At 42.3% G+C, this 17,522-nt stretch overlaps 1 pseudogene; it reads right to left on the bottom strand.

Moving 5' to 3' along the window:
• Positions 1-639: 639 nt before the first annotated feature.
• On the bottom strand, positions 640-1,654 carry LOC134379253 (dead end protein homolog 1-like; annotated as a pseudogene).
• Positions 1,655-17,522: the final 15,868 nt, after the last annotated feature.

Below are 17,522 nucleotides of genomic sequence, written 5' to 3'. Positions count from 1 at the left end.
GAAAGACAGACTCTCCTCTTAAAGCCCTCAGAACCACACCCCTGACCACCATTTTTAATCCATTCACTATCACCTCTTCAAGGCTCCACCTTTCAACTACCATAATAAGATTTCCCACCCTCTTAACAGTCACAGTGGGGGCTAAGTTAGTTTCTTTCTTTCTTTCTTTCTTTTTTACAACCAGGGGTTTAATATAAATCAAGCAGCATAGAGAAACTCAAAACTATACATAAACTAAACCCAGATGCCAAGAAGTGGGGATGAAGGCAGGATTTCTGACCCTTTGGTTCAGCTGGCCCCGCAAATAAAATCCAACCAAAAGAAATCAAGAAAATAACCACGATTCATACTAAGCTGTGGGAGGAAGAGGGGTGAGGGGAAAAAGGTAGGTGTGGGTGTCACCAGGGGGTCACCTGGGCTGGGAGGGGGAGGGCAAGGTCCTTCACCACAACATAAGCCAAACCCGAGCCACCCCAGGTGCTATGAGGCCCTGCCCTAGCAGGGAGGCTGTGTCACACATGCGGCAGGACCCCGCCCCTCCCCCAATGGGATCAGACAGTGGCCACCCAGGCCTGCTGGGCTGGAGACTGACACAGGCTCTGCCTCCTTGTTTAGGCTGCCTGTGGAGAGAGGACGGGGTCACTGCTTAACGATGGTACCTGCTTCAGCCCCAGCAGACCACAAGAAGCCGGCCCCAGACTCACTCAGTGCCTCCAGCAGCTGTGTGGACGCCGCATCCTTGGCTACGTCATGCCCGTCCTGCCCATCTGGGGCCAGCACAACCCAGGTAAGGCCGCTGAAAGGCACTGGATGACCAGGGATCACCACCTGGTACCAGAAGTGGTGCCAGCCAGCAGGTCCTGTGCCCAAACACTTGGTGAGGAACACCGTGCTGCCCAGTCTCATTTGTTGGCGCAGCAGCAGGAGGGCAGCCAGAGCCCCTTGGGACCCTAGCCTGTCCCTAGACAAGGCCAATCGGCTGCCCTGCGGCTGTAGGCAGCGCAGTGAGGGACCCGCAAGCTGCTGGCGGAGTCGCTGCTTCGGGCCTGGCTTGAGCCACTCCACAGCCACCTGCCCTCCACAGAGGCGTGACAGCCCTCCCATCAGGGCCTTTTGGGGCACGGCGGCCGCGGCACGCTGCGAGCGGAACCTGAGCAGCGCGATCTGCGCGGGCGCCGCCGGGGCTGGGCAGCAGCAGCGCCTCCTGCAGGCAGGGGCTGGAGGCTGCAGCGCGAGCAGCAGCGGCGGCTGCTCCGGTCCTTGGTGACCCGTCCACGCGCAGCTCGCTCTTCTCGCCGCAGCGGGCGGCTGTGCAGCGGGGCCATGGCGGCCTGCGCGCCGCGCCGCGAGCTGCAGCGGGCGTCGGGAAGCCGCGGTTCAGGCTGCCGAAGGTCATGGGCAGGCGGATCTCGCAGGCGGCCCACGCGCTGCCACAGTGGGATCCCCTGGTGCTCGGAGACGTCCTGGGGCAGCCGCCCGAGAACACCTCCGAGCCGGCCGGCGGCGGGCTGCCCACCCGGCCTGGGGCTGGCCCGCCGTCCTTCCTCTGCCCCTTCACCTGCGCCAGGCGGACGCCCGTCTCCATGACCCGCGCCTCCAACGCCGCCTCGTTCTCTGGATTCACCTGCTCACAGAGGAGCTCACACGCCCGCTTGGACTCGTAAGTTTCTACTACAGAAATCCTGGGGAATACAAGTCAAGCCTCACTGAGTTTTGGGGGGACACAATTCAATCCACTACGCTTTCCTCCTACTTATAGCAGCCCATTTTGACTAGGACAAGCTATTTGTACCTATTATAAAGAAAAGGGTTTATACCCAACTCCTTTAAACACATTACCCTCTCTTCTTTTTATTCACTTAGAAATTCTGGTATTTAATCAACATCTTTATATGCATTTTCTTTTAATCTTTTTATTTGTCCCAGTATCCCTTTCCACCTCCTTGCCCACCTTTTCCACTTTTATATCATTGCCTGGATGAATCCTACTGCATGTGCATGAAGACTGAGCTCAGGTGTCCCCTCCTACGTGAAGCCTCTCCTGCCTTCCTCTTCCTCACCCCCAGCCTGGATTCAGGGCTGATTCTACACATTCCCATAGAGCCCTGCCTGTGTCAGAGTCTACCAAAGCCTCTATTTCTCTGTGTTTTACTTTTTGTTGTCCCTCACTAGATTGTGAATTTCTCACTGAAGACAGGAGTGTGTGACAAGCTCCAGGTGTAGAACCTAAAGTAGTAGTCGTAGAAAATGCTTATTGAATAAAATTTGTGTATCAGTGAAGCCTTTGGAACAGAGTATTTAAATTATCGATGCAAAGGAGTGTCAGTGGGCAGGAAAAAACTAGGGTTAGAAGTGCCAGTCAAGGGCCAGGGAGCAGCTTGGAGTTTAGTATATATGAACTTTCAAGTCAAAATGGGACCCTGAATGTTTCTGAAATTGTTCAGATAGAAGCAGGGATGTAGCAGAGCAGTTCAGAATGAAACTGGGTTGTAGAAGCCCCGAGAGCAGAATTTCAGGGGGAGATAAAGTTTCATATGAACTGTTGATCAGTTTCTGTAGAATATTTACACATTTGAACAACTCTGTTATGGGTTGAATTGTGTCCTCCCCAGAAGACATTGAAGTTTTAACCCCCAGTACCTGTGAATGTGACCTTATTTGGAAATAGGGTCTTTTCAGATGATCAAGTGAAGATGAGGTCACGAAGTCGGGCCCTCATTCAATATGACCAATGTCCTTATAAAAGGGGGAAATTTGGACACAGACAGACATGTTCAGACAGAAGATGAGGGGAAGGCACAGGAAGAACCTCATCTAAAGCCAAGGAACACCTGAGGCCAACAGAAGCTAGGAGAGAGGAATGGAATAGATTCTCCCTCAGAGCCTTCAGAAAAGACCACCCCTGCTGGCACCTTGACTTTGGACTTTGAGTCTCCAGAAGTGTAAGGCAATCCATTTCTATTGTTTAAGCCACTCAGTGTGTGGTACTTTGTTACTGCAGCCCTAGGCAACTAATACAAACTCTTTCACTAGACTCAAGTCACTAGGCCCCAGACAGGGACTTGGGGATCCCCAGCACCTGGCATACTCACTAGACATTTGTGGAAGTCTGAGGACTAATTCACCGTGATAGAGGCTGGAGTTGCCTCTCAAATCAAGCGGACCTTGGACTTTAAGCTGGGGGTAGGGGATGCAGCAGGTGGAAACATGGCAGTCTGGAATTGGAGCACATCAGAATTTTGCCCTGGCTTTTACCATCGCACCCACTACCCACCCCCAAATCATGACACCTCCTTCTCTTCTGGGTATGGAGGCCCCAGCAAGACTCCCAGATCCAAGAAGGCCGTTTGTGTTTAAAGCCCTCTGCCAACAGGATGAGTGAGAACACCGTGTCCTTACTCTGGGTCACAACCCTCCTGACTTGGTGTTTAGTGACCCATTATTATAAGAAGAGGAAACGGCTCACAATTTCAGAGGGAACTCTTGTTTCTGATGATCTAGGGGTTAACTTAAAATTCATTTCTGATGAAAAAAGTAGGAAAACTCTGGAAAGCTGAGCTTGGGTAAGTGTTTTACCTTAGGTTACTTTTCAATTCCAGAAACTCTGCAAACTATAAAGCTAGAATGATGGATTTATGTGGTTCCCTGACCGATACAGATATTTGTAATAATAATAATAATAGAGGAAAAGATAGCACAACCTCAAAATTTTTTCCCTTTAGTCAGCTGAAAATTAAACCAGACAGGCAATTACTAAGGTTTTGCCATAGTACAGAATATGTGTACACTGCATTTATGGCACATTACATATCACATGGTTATTATTCTGCATTTTTCATCTAATCATCTCATTAGTTCTGGTATTTTTATGTGGTGAAAGTCAGGCTGAAAGTCAAGTGAGAAGGGCACTGGTAGAGAAATAAAACACAGACTCCATATCGTAGGCCCTATTAAAAATGTCACCCCCACTACAGTGGACCACAATTGGGGGTGTTGACAATGAATTCTTGAAGACTGGAAAAGTACTAGGTTACTAAAGGGAGAAGCACCAATTTTAATATAATTTTTACTGCTCTGACTCATTCTGTAATTTATTTACTATCATGCCACGATTGTATCTCATTCCTCTTGCTCTAACATTATGAGTCGACAGCTTTTTGAGTGCTTTTGTAATGTTCTCTCAATGCACTTAAATAGAAAAAAAAATTTTTAAAGGAGAGTACTGTGTTAAAATAGAATTCACTATATTTTTAAATACATATTTTTAGACCCTAGAGAATGCCATTGTATATTCTGACCTGTTATTATAAGAAAAGGATACAGCTCTATTAATACTAAATATAAACTTGGATCCATTTTGACAGTCCTTTCAACCGACTTACTAGGTTATGAGCCACTGATTGCTTTTGGCGTTTGGTGTCATTTACTGGGAACTACACTGACTCCTATTTTGGGTATTATCAGCAAAGATATGATGATTTATAGTAAATCAGCTGCTGTTGATAATTTTTTCTTTTCAAACAGTATTCAGCCTTTCTTTTCTTTTTCCTTATTTCTCAATTCTCTAACTTCCTCTGTCTTTTCTTCTGGAGCTAATGTTTTGTTTTCTTTCATTTATTTCTATCTTACTGACTCTAACTTCTCCGTGTTTTTCGTCTGGAATTAATGTAAACTGTCATCACTTGGGAGTCTGGAATCTTCCATCCTAAAGATAGAGTTCTGCCATCATATTCTAAAATGTAGGATTTTTTAGAAAGGAACTTCATATTTTTCCCCAATGTAGGAGAAAGTGGCCATGTGAAGTATATTAAAATTGAAGGGCCTGAGTACTTCCTGGTGCAATAACTTACATGTAAGTTATCATCTATTATAATTACATATTTGACCACATATTTTGACTTGGAGAACTAACAATCAGCACACATATGCTATATACAATTATATTCTGACCCACCAAAGAGTAGTGAATGACAAAACAATCTGTTGAAATATGTAACTTCTCTTATGTAATCACTAGGTATAGTGAGCTAGTTAAATTCAGGATACAGGACCAATTATTTCTGCTCTATAGGTCAATGTCTATTTCACAGTGAGGCTTCAAAGGTCAAGCTGAATCAAATTGTAGGAGTAAACCCATGATCAAAATTAAATATACAACTTCCTGTTGGAACAGACTTCTCCCTGCTGCATGCTTCCCTTGCATTTTGGGAGTGTCCTTAGGGCTGGGCTCATCTTACACTCTGGGGCATATGTTAGTTGAATACTTATTTTTGTCACAGACCATAATATTCTGAAGGAAGTAGTTATGTTTCCTATTTCTTGGTGTCCTCATAAGGATAAAAGGCCAAGCAGAGTGCTCTGCAATAGCAGATGACCAGGAAATGTTTGCTCAAGTGGAAAAATAAAACAGAACAATTAAAAAGAGTTGCTGGAAGGTCATTTTTTGCTTTTACAATCCTGGAATGTGGCAATCAGTTGCAGAACCCTGGCCATATTCTCAGCAGCCCAAACCTTATTTCAAGAAAGCATACTACTAAAGTTGTGAAATGCCTCTGAGAATTCCTTGTAGCCTTGGAGTAACTTGTTCCAGAATCTAGGTTCTTGATCTGGTCCTTCCTTTTCTTATCACCTACGGTAAACATCAATGCAATTACCTACTCTGTGTTGCCTTAGCAAACAAAGCTTGTGTATACACTCTAGTCATGGTGGGTTGATGAAACCAACTCAGTTCGCACTGGCTGTTATAATCAGTACAACCAGAATGGATCTTAGGGAGTTGCTTCTCTTTTGCCAGAAGTGGAGGCATACTTGGGCATGAAGCAATGTGTGGCTGAGAGCCATCAACTGGATAACTCAACCTGCTACTTGATGGTGCAACGCACTGTGTTGGAATCCCATAGCCTGAATTCTTGATCTTCAAGGCCAGGACATTGAGTGCAGGTCAGTTAGGAATTCCTGGTTTGCTTCAGCGTCCAGGGAGAAGTGAGGGGGGGGAAGGGTGTGGGGCTGTGGGAGGTGGAATTCAAGTCGGGCATAACAGGAGGTTCAATTCTGTACAGTGTCAGAATCAAAGTGAACCTCCACATCATGATTCTGTTTGAAGTGTTTCCTGTGGGCTATTTCGATACTTCTGGATGATAATAGAACCCCCTATAGCCTAGTTGAATAAAAAGAGCATTGGAATTTGGCTAAAAATTCTGGCGCCAACATTTGTTGGAGTGAGCAGGACTGAAGCAATGTTGGGACCTTAAACCACATGGGCTCTAAAAGATTTTAAAAGAACACAGTTTTTTTTCTTGTATGCATTTCTCTGAGTTTCCTCTTTTCCCATGGTTATTTGGTATTTTGAACTTTGATTATAGGGCAAGATGACATTATTTACATGAATGCAAAGTTGTTTTCCAGCCAACTTGAAGCTGCAGATTTGCACGTACTACCCAGACCCTGAGATAACAGCAAAGACAGGAACAGAAACCAGATGAGGCCTTGGCGAGACCTTGTACCTGACTCATTGACACACATCCCTCGCTGCTCACATACTCTTCTCTACTGCTTTTCACTTCCCACGTTCCATTGCCTCAACCCCTTCTTAAAAAACCCCCGAGTCTTTGAGATGGCTGTAGCCTGGCCATTCTCCTTTAGGTTTACGGAAGAGAAGGGTTAGCCTGACATCTCTCCTCAGGTCACCGAAATTCCTGAATAAAAGCTGATTTCCATTTTCACCAACATTTGACTTTTGATTGGTTTGCTTTTCTCTGGGGGCAGGTAGCCAGACCTGTGAGTTTGATATCAGTTTTAGGAACCTCAGCCAAGGTTGAGTGCACACTGTAACACATTTATAATATGATCTTGAGCAAGTTACTTAAACTCTTTGAGCACTAGTTTCCTCACCTGAAAATTAGGAATTACACTTATCTTGTGAGTTGTTGTTATTTCTGACTAAATAGGATTATGCAAAAAATAAAATAAAAAAGCTCTTATTACAGTTCATGGTATTTAGCAAACACCAAATGAAAGTAGCCCTTTCTCCTCTTTCTTCTCTTTCTCTTACTCTTATTCTTCCTGTTTCTCTTATGCTTGTGCTGTCTCTATAACTGGGGCAAGGACCACAGCATGGATGGCTGCACCCATCCTGCACGAGAGCAGGTGTGATTAAGCGCCTAGGCTTCCTGGTGGCCTTGTGTGTGTTCACGTAAAGACAGGAAATGGTTTGGGTTGAAGGGGGAAGATGACAGACTTTTAAAGGCAGGAATATTACCTCCTACAGCACAGCATCTGCATTCCCCACTCCTCACCTTCACCCCCTGCCCTCACCAGCTGACACTCGAGCACGGAGTGGATGATGTGCTGTTCTGGTCACCCCCTGCCCTCACCAGCTGACACTCGAGCATGGAGTGGATGATGTGCTGTTCTGGTCTGATCGTGATCTGACTGAAGTCTTCTCAATTCCGATGCCCTGGGAGGGTATGCGGAAGAAGAGAGGCAGCACGTTTCTAATGGATGGCTCTGCACCCTCATAAAGTCCCTGCTCAAGTTCACAGGCTTCCGAGGGATGTGGCCTCAGCCAATTCCCCACCTACTTCAGTCCCCTCTGTCCCACTCCAGGGTCTATACCAGAGAAGCCTTCTCAGACCCACATGGTAGAAGGTCTTTCTCTTTGTCACTTCATTATTCCAAACACTGGGGCAAAGACTGGTCAAGAGCAACACAGTAGAAATTAATCATGTAGAATTTGGCAGATAAGAAAACAGTATCCTGGGCACACCAACTATCTGTAACTAGGTCACCAAACTTAAACTGCAAGAAAGAGGTAGATAAACAGAAAGCTAGAGGAAGAAAATATCCATTTATTCATTCATCTATTCATTTAGTTAAGATCATCTACTAAATTCCTATTATCTGATAGGCATTGGGCTAAAAGCTAAGGTTATAATGGTAAACAAATCAGATAGAGTCCCTGCCCTCATGCTTTCACAGTCCAGTATGGAATCTTACAATCTAAAGGCGAAAACATCTGTTTATGTAACAATATTTCAGTTACTAGTGAAATGTTACAAATTACCCCAAACATAGCAGCTTGAACCAATCATATTATGTTCATGGCTCTGCAGCTTAGACATTTGCAAAGGGCGCAGGATTCCACAGTGTGTGGGGGTCAACTGCGAAGACTCCACGGCCAGGGGTGACTTGATGGCTGGGGCAGGAATGATCTGGAGATGTCCTCATTCACTTGGCTGAGTTCTTGCTGGCTGTTAACTGGGAGTCACCTACTGTGATATTGTGAAAATGTATATTTGGTCTTCATGCCTGTCTTCTGACATACAACTCCTAAAATCCTTAGAATCTCCAAAGTGATAACAGCCTCTTTGTATACTAATGATGGATGGCAGCCAGCCCCTAGGTAGAGCTTCAGGGTGGAGGCGGGTCACAGAAAAGACTAAGGCAAGACTTTTAGTCCTACCCCCAACCTCCAGGGTGGGGAAAGGGACCGAAGGTTAAGCTGATCACCTAATCAATGGTGCCTACGTAATGAAGCCTCCGTATAAACCCAATAGAACTGGGCTTGGCGAGCACTTGGACAGCTGAACTCATCCATGTGCACGGAGTGTCGTGCACCCCAACTCCACAGGAATGGACTCCTGTGCTTGGGATTCTTCCAGACCTTGCCCTGTGTATTTCTTTATCTGGCTGTTTCTTTGTAGCCTTTAAAATATCCTTTCTTATAAGCTGATAAATGTGTTTCCCTGAGTTCTGTGAGCCAGTCAAGCAAGCTAGTTAAAACTGAGGAGGAGTTTGTGGGAACCCTGATTTATAGCTGGTTGGTCAGAAGTTGCAGAGGCCAGAGACTTGCAAGTGGCATGTGAAGTGAAGGGCAGTCTTGGGGACTGAACCCTCAACCTCTGGGATCTGATGCTATTTCCAGGTAGATAGTGTCAGAATTGGATTGAATTAGAGGACATCCAGCTGGTGCTTGCTATGGGAAGAAATCCCCATACTTTTGGTTACAGAAATCAGAAGTCAGTGTTTTGTGCTGACAATTGTGCTATGGGAGCAGAAGAAACACAGCATGAGTTTTTCTTCCTATTACACCTACATCATATGTCCTCTGCAGCATGACAGTCTTAGGGTAACTGGGTTTTTCACATGGGAACTGGCTTCTCCCAAGGCAAGCATATCAACAGAAATAGTCAGAAGCTGCATGGCTTTTTCTGACCCCACCTTGGAAATCATGGGCTATTGCTTCCACCATGTTCTGTTGTTTACTAAGACCAGTCTAGACTCCAGGGGAGGAGAATTGGAGTCCTCAAACCTCCAACCAAATCTCAATGAGGGACAGAGAAGGCAGGAGCATGTAGAATAGGACATACAGCTGTGGACATCTTTAGACAATACAATCTGCCAAAATCACAGTGAAATAATTGTTATGGTAAGGGAGGGCAGGGGACCAGAAAAGGAGATTTAATCCTCATTGGCAAAGTCAACCAAGAGTTTTTCAAAGAAATTGTGTGCCAAGCTGAAGATCAGTGGAAATGAGCCAAAGCCTATGTGCGAAATAGTATTTAAGCAAGTGGAACAACATGAGGAAAGGCCCAGAGTCTGTTGGGAGCCATATACAGAACTCAAATAATTTCCATATGGCTGCCTTATAGGGTGCAAGTGTGGTACCTAGGCAGGGAGTGTGTGATAGAGCTGGTGGAAGGGAAGTTAGCGTGTTGAAGTGGATTCTTATAATTTCATGTTGCCTTGGCAACATTTGTCCATTTTGAATATAAACTGAGTTTTTTCATCCCAGAAGCAGGGCTCAGTCAGCCTTGACACAGTTCCCAGTTCTCTGCCTCCTCCCAGCTCCTCAAGGGTGTCAGCCCAGGTATTTCCTTACACAACCTCCTCTTGGTCACCACCTTGCTATGGGACATGCTCGTCCCACTGACCCACACACCCCACATAGACTGCACAGATATGCCACAGTGATCCCCTCTGCAGTGGATTGAGTTGTGTCCCCCAAAGTTCATATACTAGAAGCTTAATTCCCACTGTAACTACTGAAGGTGGGAAATCCTCTAATGGTAATTGAAAGGTGGGGCCTTCAAGAGGTGATTAGATTGTAGGACCATGAATGGATTAATAATAGTGGTCAGGGGGTGGTTCTGAGGGCTTTAAAAGAAGATCATGTGAGATGTTAGTCTCCCTCTGTTCTGCCACTTTCTGCCATGTGAGACCCCTGCATTGCTGTAAAGCCACCACCAAAGAAGACCCTCACCCAGTGTGTTCCCTGGAATTTGGACTTTTCAGCCTTTGAAACTACAAGTGGTAAATTTCATTTTCTTGCAAATTACCCAGTTCTGTGCTTTATGTTATAAGCAACAGAAATGGTCTAATATACCCCCTCTCAGTCACAGTGTGCCTCCATGGAGCATGTGCCTGCTTGCTCCAAACCCACCAACTAGAACTCCATGTGGGAAAGCTGCTTGGGTAACACTCTGGACCCCAATAAAGACTTTGCCCACAGGTCCTCGATCTCTCTCTCCTGCTCCTCATCTGCTGGTTGAGCGTGCATGTCCCAGACAGCTCCCACCTTCCTGTTGCCCCTGAGAGGTGTGCTTCCTCCTCTCTGGGATCTGTAAGTAATTAAACTGTGTCTGGTGTTTCACGTGCTTTGTCGAGCTGCCTTCTATGTGTCTCACCTGACCAACACTCCTCAGCCGAACTTCTTTCCCGATCAGCGCCCTCCCAGAGAGTGGCTACCTTGCCACGAATAAGCTGGACACAGGTCAGGCAAGAGCCACAAGGTTTTCTGCCAGTCTGCACAAGTTTCCTGTGAGAGGGACACCTGGCCACAGGCCAGACACTTCAGCATTGGGCCGTCCTCCAGGATAAAGAAAGATAAGCTGTAGACACGGACGACCACCTCCCCGGGAGGCCCATCAGGGCAGGACTAGAGTTTACAGTCACTCTCCAGAGAGAGACCCCAAGGCCAGATGAGAGGAAAAGACAGCACGTGTGTATGTGTGTGTTCCTGAAGGAGAGAGAAATGAAGTTAGAGAGGTGAACAAGGACCAGATCACGAAGGTCTTGGTGAAACATGCTAGGAAGTTTGAACAATAGTCAATGGGAGGCAGAAAGAAAACATCTGCTATAGTTAGAAAGAATATATAAGCAGCAAAAATAAGTACAGAATTCAAATACGGTCAGCCCTTAATTTTCCAAAATCCAAACTCTGAAAAAGATAAGAATGTTTATCTTCGCCATGAAGAAGAAAGTGCACGATGTTTGTCTCCTTACTTATTATTCTAAAAATGTCAATGGAAAGTCTTTTTCATAATACCAGAGAAGTATACTTAAAGCTCACGGACTCTGACACTACATGTAAGATTTTTCTGATTCCTATCAAAAGTAGTAGCATACCTGAAACATCAACCTAAGGCCTTGTGGTAAGTATCATTTTTGATACTGTTATTTTTCTTAAATATAGAGAAAATCTTCTCGCCAAGAGAAAATGTAAGTCCCAAGTCACCATTTCTTCTCTAAAAGGAATCAAACTTTCCTCAGGAAGGGAAGATGCCATCATCATAAGACGTTTTATCACACTGTGGTCTATGAGGCAAATGGCCATTTATATAAAACCCTTCATTTCCTGCAGTGCGGTTCCCAATGTTTGCCTTCCTGGAACAATGATGGGCAATTTCCTCACATAAGAAGGACTCTGATGACAGCTCCAGTTACATGGTGCTCCTCCTAGTCTTGGAACATGTCCCACTGTCCTTCATGCATTAGATGAACCAAAAATAAGTGAGAGGTCTGGACAGTGGAAAGCACGTAAGACTTTTGTTTCTTCCCCCATTATTCGGCATTGTAGGATGAAGTTACTCGGTAATCTCCCTTCTAATCAAAGGGGAATTGGTAAAGTACACAAGGCTATAAAATATATATGTAAGGTAATAAATCTTTGGCTATTTCCTAGTTCATTATTAGCTATTTCAAATCCTTTTTAGATATGGGAGGGATAAAAATAATATGTAAGTTAATAAACTTGTATTTATCAAGTTTGAAACCAGCTATTTCTAAAACGTCCCCACGTTCAAGACCCTTTACTGCATGACTGATTTGGATTACATTTAGCAAACATTTATTGGGCTTAGTCAATTTGATACTTTGCCAGTCTATGTGATGCCACACTAATCTGTTTTGTCTTTTACTGCTTCCCAACACAATAGCTGTTTCACACCCTTTTATTTGGAGATACTTTGGGAAAACTTACTATTAAGACTTTGTTTGTATTGTTATTCCCACTTGTAGTGCTCTACATCTGAAGATCAAGGAGTAACATACAATTTCTTTTCCACATTTGCTCCGTATTTCTAGGTCTTTTCAATTTCCAAGTGAATTTCAGAATCAGTTTTCATTTTCTAAAAAAAAAAAAAAAAAAAGAAGCCTCTCGGATTTTTATTGGGATTGTATTGATTCTATAAGCAATTTGGGGAAAATCAATATTTTAACAATATTGAATCCTCTGACCCATGAACAAAATACAGTAGTCCCCGCTTACCTCTGGTTTTGCTTTCCATGGCCAGCTGTGGTCTAAAAATATTAAATGGAAAATTCCAGTAATATACAATTCATAAGTTTTCAATTGTGCACCATTCTGAGAACCAGGATAAAATTTCACGCTGTCCTGCTCTGTCCTTCTGGGACAAGAATCATCCCTTTGTCAAGCGTCTCCATGCTGTATATGCTCCCCGCCCATTAGTCATCAACAGCATCTGCTGCTGACATCCAGCAGTTGACATTGTCATGACTCAGTGATCCATGATCACCCGAAGCAGATCATCTTCCTCCTCACGTATCGTCAGAAGGTCGGTGGTGGCCTAACGCGAGGTCATAATGCCTGGTCATTCGACCCACTTCATCTCATCACGTAGGCATTTTACCTTCTCACTTCATAACATCAAGAAGGGTGAGTACAGCACAGTAAGATATTGTCAGAGAGAGAAACCATATTCACATAACTTTTATTACAACATATTGTTACAATTGTTTTATTTTATTACAGGTTATTGTTACTTTTTACTGTGCATAATTTATAAATTGAACTTTATCATAGGTATGTATGTATAGGAAGACACATAGTACACATAGGGTTCAGCACTGTCCATGGTTTTGGGCATCCATGGGGCGTGTGTAGATAAAGGGGGACGACTGTATGTCTTTCCATTAATTTTGTTTTGCGAATTTCCCTCAGCAAAGTTTTATAGTTTTCAGGGTACATCCTTGCTATGGTTTAAATGTTCCTCAAAAACTCATTGAAGCTTGATCCCCACCGTAACTGTGTTAAGAGGGTGGGAGATCGGACTATGGTATCTGAAAGGAGGGGCCTTTCGGAGGTGATTGGATCGTGGGGACTCTATCCGTGTGAATGGAATTACTCATTCATGAAATAACGGGTTAATGGTTTAATGGGTTATTATGGAATAGACAGGGGGCTTTACAAGGAGAGGAAGAAAGCATGTGGAAATGTGCTCTTGCTCAGCCCTCGATTTGTGACAGATACCCTGCGTCACCACAGGACCTGTAGAGTCCCCACCAAGAAGAAGTCCCATATCAGATGTGTCCCCTGGACTTGCCAGCCTCCAAAGTGGTAACAAATAAATTCTGTCTCTTTATAAATTACCCAGTTTCAAGTATTATGTTACAGGCAACAGAAAATGGACTAATTTTCCTTTGTCAAATTTATCCCTAACTATTTCATATTTTTTGTGCTATTTAATGATGTTGTTTAAAAAATTTTTAATCTTGACTTGTTCATTGCTAGTTTATAGAAATAAAGTTAATTTTTGCATTAATTTTGACTCCTGAAAATTTGCTAAACTAACTTATGGCTTCTAGCAGCTTTCTTGTAGATTACACTGAACTTTCTGTGTAGACAATCACATTGCCTGCAAAGGAAAAGCTTTTCCTCCTTAATCTTGGTGTCTTTTATTTCTTCCCCTTGTTCTATTACACTGGCCTGAATCTCCAACACAAGGCTGAATAAAAGTGGTGGAACCAGCATCCTTGCCTTTTCCTTCATATCAGGGGAACGCATTCAGTCTCTCACTGCTAAATTTGCTGTTCGTTGCAGGTTTTTTGTAGATGCCCTTTACCAGGTGGAGGAAGTTCCCTTTTATTCCTAGTTTGCTAAAAGGTTTTAACAGGAATGAGTTTGGATTTGTCAAAGATTTTGTCCACATTCGTAGGATGATCATATTATTTTTCCTATTTTGTTTGTTATTATGGAGAATTACACTGACTGTATTTAAAGAGTTAAACCGACCTTGTATTCCTGAGGTAAACCTCACTTGGTCATGGTGTGTTATCTTTTTCATTTGTTGTTAGATTTAATTTGCTAAATTTTTGTTTAGAATTTTTACATCTAAATTCATGAGAAATACTGACCCATACTTTTCTTGTATTGTAATGCCTTGTAAAGTCTTCATCACGGTAATTCCAGCCTCACAGGATGAGTTAGAAATTGCTACTGCTTCATCAATTTCTGGAAAAGTTTGTGTGGAATTAGTATTATTTCTTTCTTAACTGGTAGAATTTTTCAGTGAAGTCATCTGGACCTGGAATTTCCTTTATGGATTTTTAAATACAAATTTAATCTTTTTGAATGAGCTTGAGTAATTTGGGTCTTTAAAGAAATTTGTCTGTTCAATCTAAGTTGTCACATTTATTGACATAAAGTTGTTCCTTATATTTCCTTAATATCCCTTAATATTCATAGATTCTGTAGTTGTGCTATCTCTCTTGTTCACAATATTGACAATTTGTGTGTTGTTTTTTTTTGTTTGTTTGTTTTCTTTTGATCAATTTGGCTAGAGTTCTATCAGTTTTACTATACCAAAGACTAGCTTTGGGTTTTATTGATTTTCTTTATTGTTTTTCTGTTTTCTATTTCATTGTTTTCTACTCTGATCTTTACAATGTTTCCATTTCCCTGTTTACTTTGAATTTCATTTGCTCTTGCCCTGGCTCAGTAAGGTGAAAGCTGAGGTTATGGATTTGAGGCCTTTCTTCTTTTCTAAGTTAGGTGTGTAGTAATATAAATTTCCCCTGAAATATTGCTCTAGTGGCTGTTGACAAATTTTGATGTATTATGTTTTCATTTTTATTCTTTAAAAAGTACATTGTAATTTCCCTTTTGATTTCTTCTTTGACTAATGGGTTACTGAGAAATGTGTTACTTCATTCCTAAGTGTTTGTGGATTTTTCAAAGATCTTTCAGATATAGGTTTCCAGTTTAACTCCATTTTGATCAGAGAATCTAATGAGTATAGCTTGAATCCTTTCAAATTTATTGAAACTTGTTTTGCAATGTAGAATATGATCTATCTTGGTAAATACAGTCATGCACTGCATTACCATGTTTTGATCAAGAATGGGCCGCATACACCACAATGGTCCCATAAGATTATAGGTGTGTAGTAGGCGACACCATCTGGATTTGTGTTAGTACATCTATGATGTTTGCACAATGATGAAATCACCCAACAACGCGTTTCTCAGAATGTATCTCTGTTGTTAAGCAACACCTGACTGTACTCAGTTTTCACCTGGAAAGAAACTGTATTCTGCTATTGCTGAGTGGAGAGTTCTTTAAATGTCAGTTAGGTCAAGTTGGGTGATAGTGATGTTCAAGTCTTTTATACCTTTACTGATTTTTTTTGTCTACTTATTTTATTGACTACTGAGAGAAGGGTGTTAAAATCTCTTGGTATAATTGTGGACTTTATCTTTGCAGTTCTATAAGTTTTTGCTTTGTGTTTTTTTAGTTTCTGTTATTAGCTGCATAAAGTTTAGGATTGTTATGTTCTCTTTAGGAACTGACTCCATTATCATTATAAATGGACTTTGTTTGATTCTAGTAATACTCTTTGCTCTGACATCTACTTCATCTGATATTAATATAGCCACTCCAGTTTTCTTTTGGTTAATGTTAGTATGGTAAATTTTTTTCATCCTTTCTTTTAAACTTATTTGTATCTTTGTATTTAAAATATATTTCTGGTAGGGAGCAAATAGCTGAGTTTTGCTCCTCTACTCAGTTTGACAACCTCTGCTTTCAATTCAAGTATTCTATCCTGTGAACTCAGTCGTGGTCTCCTGAGGCTCTTAGCTTCATCTCCTCAACTCAAGGAGTCCAGTAGGCTCAACCTGAATTCCCTCTCCCAGTGACATGGCCTTAAAGCTTTCCCAAAGAAGCAAGCTGGGGCAATCACAGGCCTTACCCTGTCTGTTTCTCATCATTCAGGATCACTGTACTCTGCTACCTGATGTTCAGTGTCTCGAAAACTGTTGCTTCTTATAGTTGTTCTTTCTTTCTTTTTTTTTCTTTACAGACAGAAGGAAAAATCTAGTCCCTGTTACCCCATCTTGGCTGGAGGCTGAATTCCTCCTTCTATCCCCTTTTTTAAAGCCATGGCTATATTGGGTTTTTCTATTACTTAACCTGAATTTAATTTTAATCATTACAGAAAGTTGTTAGCACTAAATAGTTATTAAAACAGAAAAACCTGAAGAAAATATTCAGCATGCAGCATAGAGAAAATAGAAATAGAAATAGGTAGATAAGAAGAAAGTTCTGGTGTTCCAGGCCAACTATAGCCAATAAAATTGTATCGTGTATTTCTAAATAGCTAGTAAAGAGGATCTTGAATGTGTTCATCAGAAAGAAAAGATACACGTTTAGGTGATGGATCTGCTAATCTACCCCAAGGGATTCATTGTACAATATATGCATGTATTGAAACAACACACTGTATCCCACAGATATGTACAATTAAAATAAAATTTTAAAAAGAGATAAAGAAAAATAAATACACACTCGACAAACCACAACATATTTCTTGCATGCTGTTCCTTCCTCTGGGTTTAGTTTTCTTCCTACTGATGCACTTCGTGTGTAGTTACTTCAGTGATAGAAAGTCCATGAGCTGTAAACTCCCTCAGGTGTGACTTGTTTGAAATTGTCTTTATTTCACCCTCACTCTTGAATAATAATCCAGCAAGGTAGGATTTTCCAGGTTGACAACTCTTTTCTCCCAATACTTAAAGGCATTATTCTGCTATTTTCTGACCTCTGGTAATACTAATGAGAATTTTTCTGTTGATATAATTGTTGTTCCTTTGTAAGTAATCTACCTTTTACACTAATAGCTTTAAAATTTTTCTTTTGTCTTTAGTATTCTGCTGCTTGATACTGACCTTCTGCTGTTTGCTAGTGACAATATCTGAAATTCAGGGCCTTTGATCCTTCTTGCTTCTACCACTACTTGGGAGTCAGACAGAAAATACTCTCTTGGAAAGGCCACATTTCCTGTATTACTTTGTCCCTTTTCTCCAGGGCCAGCTTCATAGTTGTGCAACCTGTGCAGTCACAAAGGACCTCACATTTTTTTATTTTTATTTTTTTAAAAAGATGACCAGTAAGGGGATCTTAACCCTTGACTTGATGTTGTCAGCACCACGCACTCCCAAGTGAG

This window comes from Cynocephalus volans, chromosome 5, assembly GCF_027409185.1.
Source record: "Cynocephalus volans isolate mCynVol1 chromosome 5, mCynVol1.pri, whole genome shotgun sequence".
In the NCBI taxonomy this organism is placed as follows: Eukaryota; Metazoa; Chordata; class Mammalia; order Dermoptera; family Cynocephalidae; genus Cynocephalus; species Cynocephalus volans.
The sequence above is the reverse complement of the archived record's forward strand: the minus strand, read 5'-3'. Positions and strand labels throughout refer to the sequence as shown.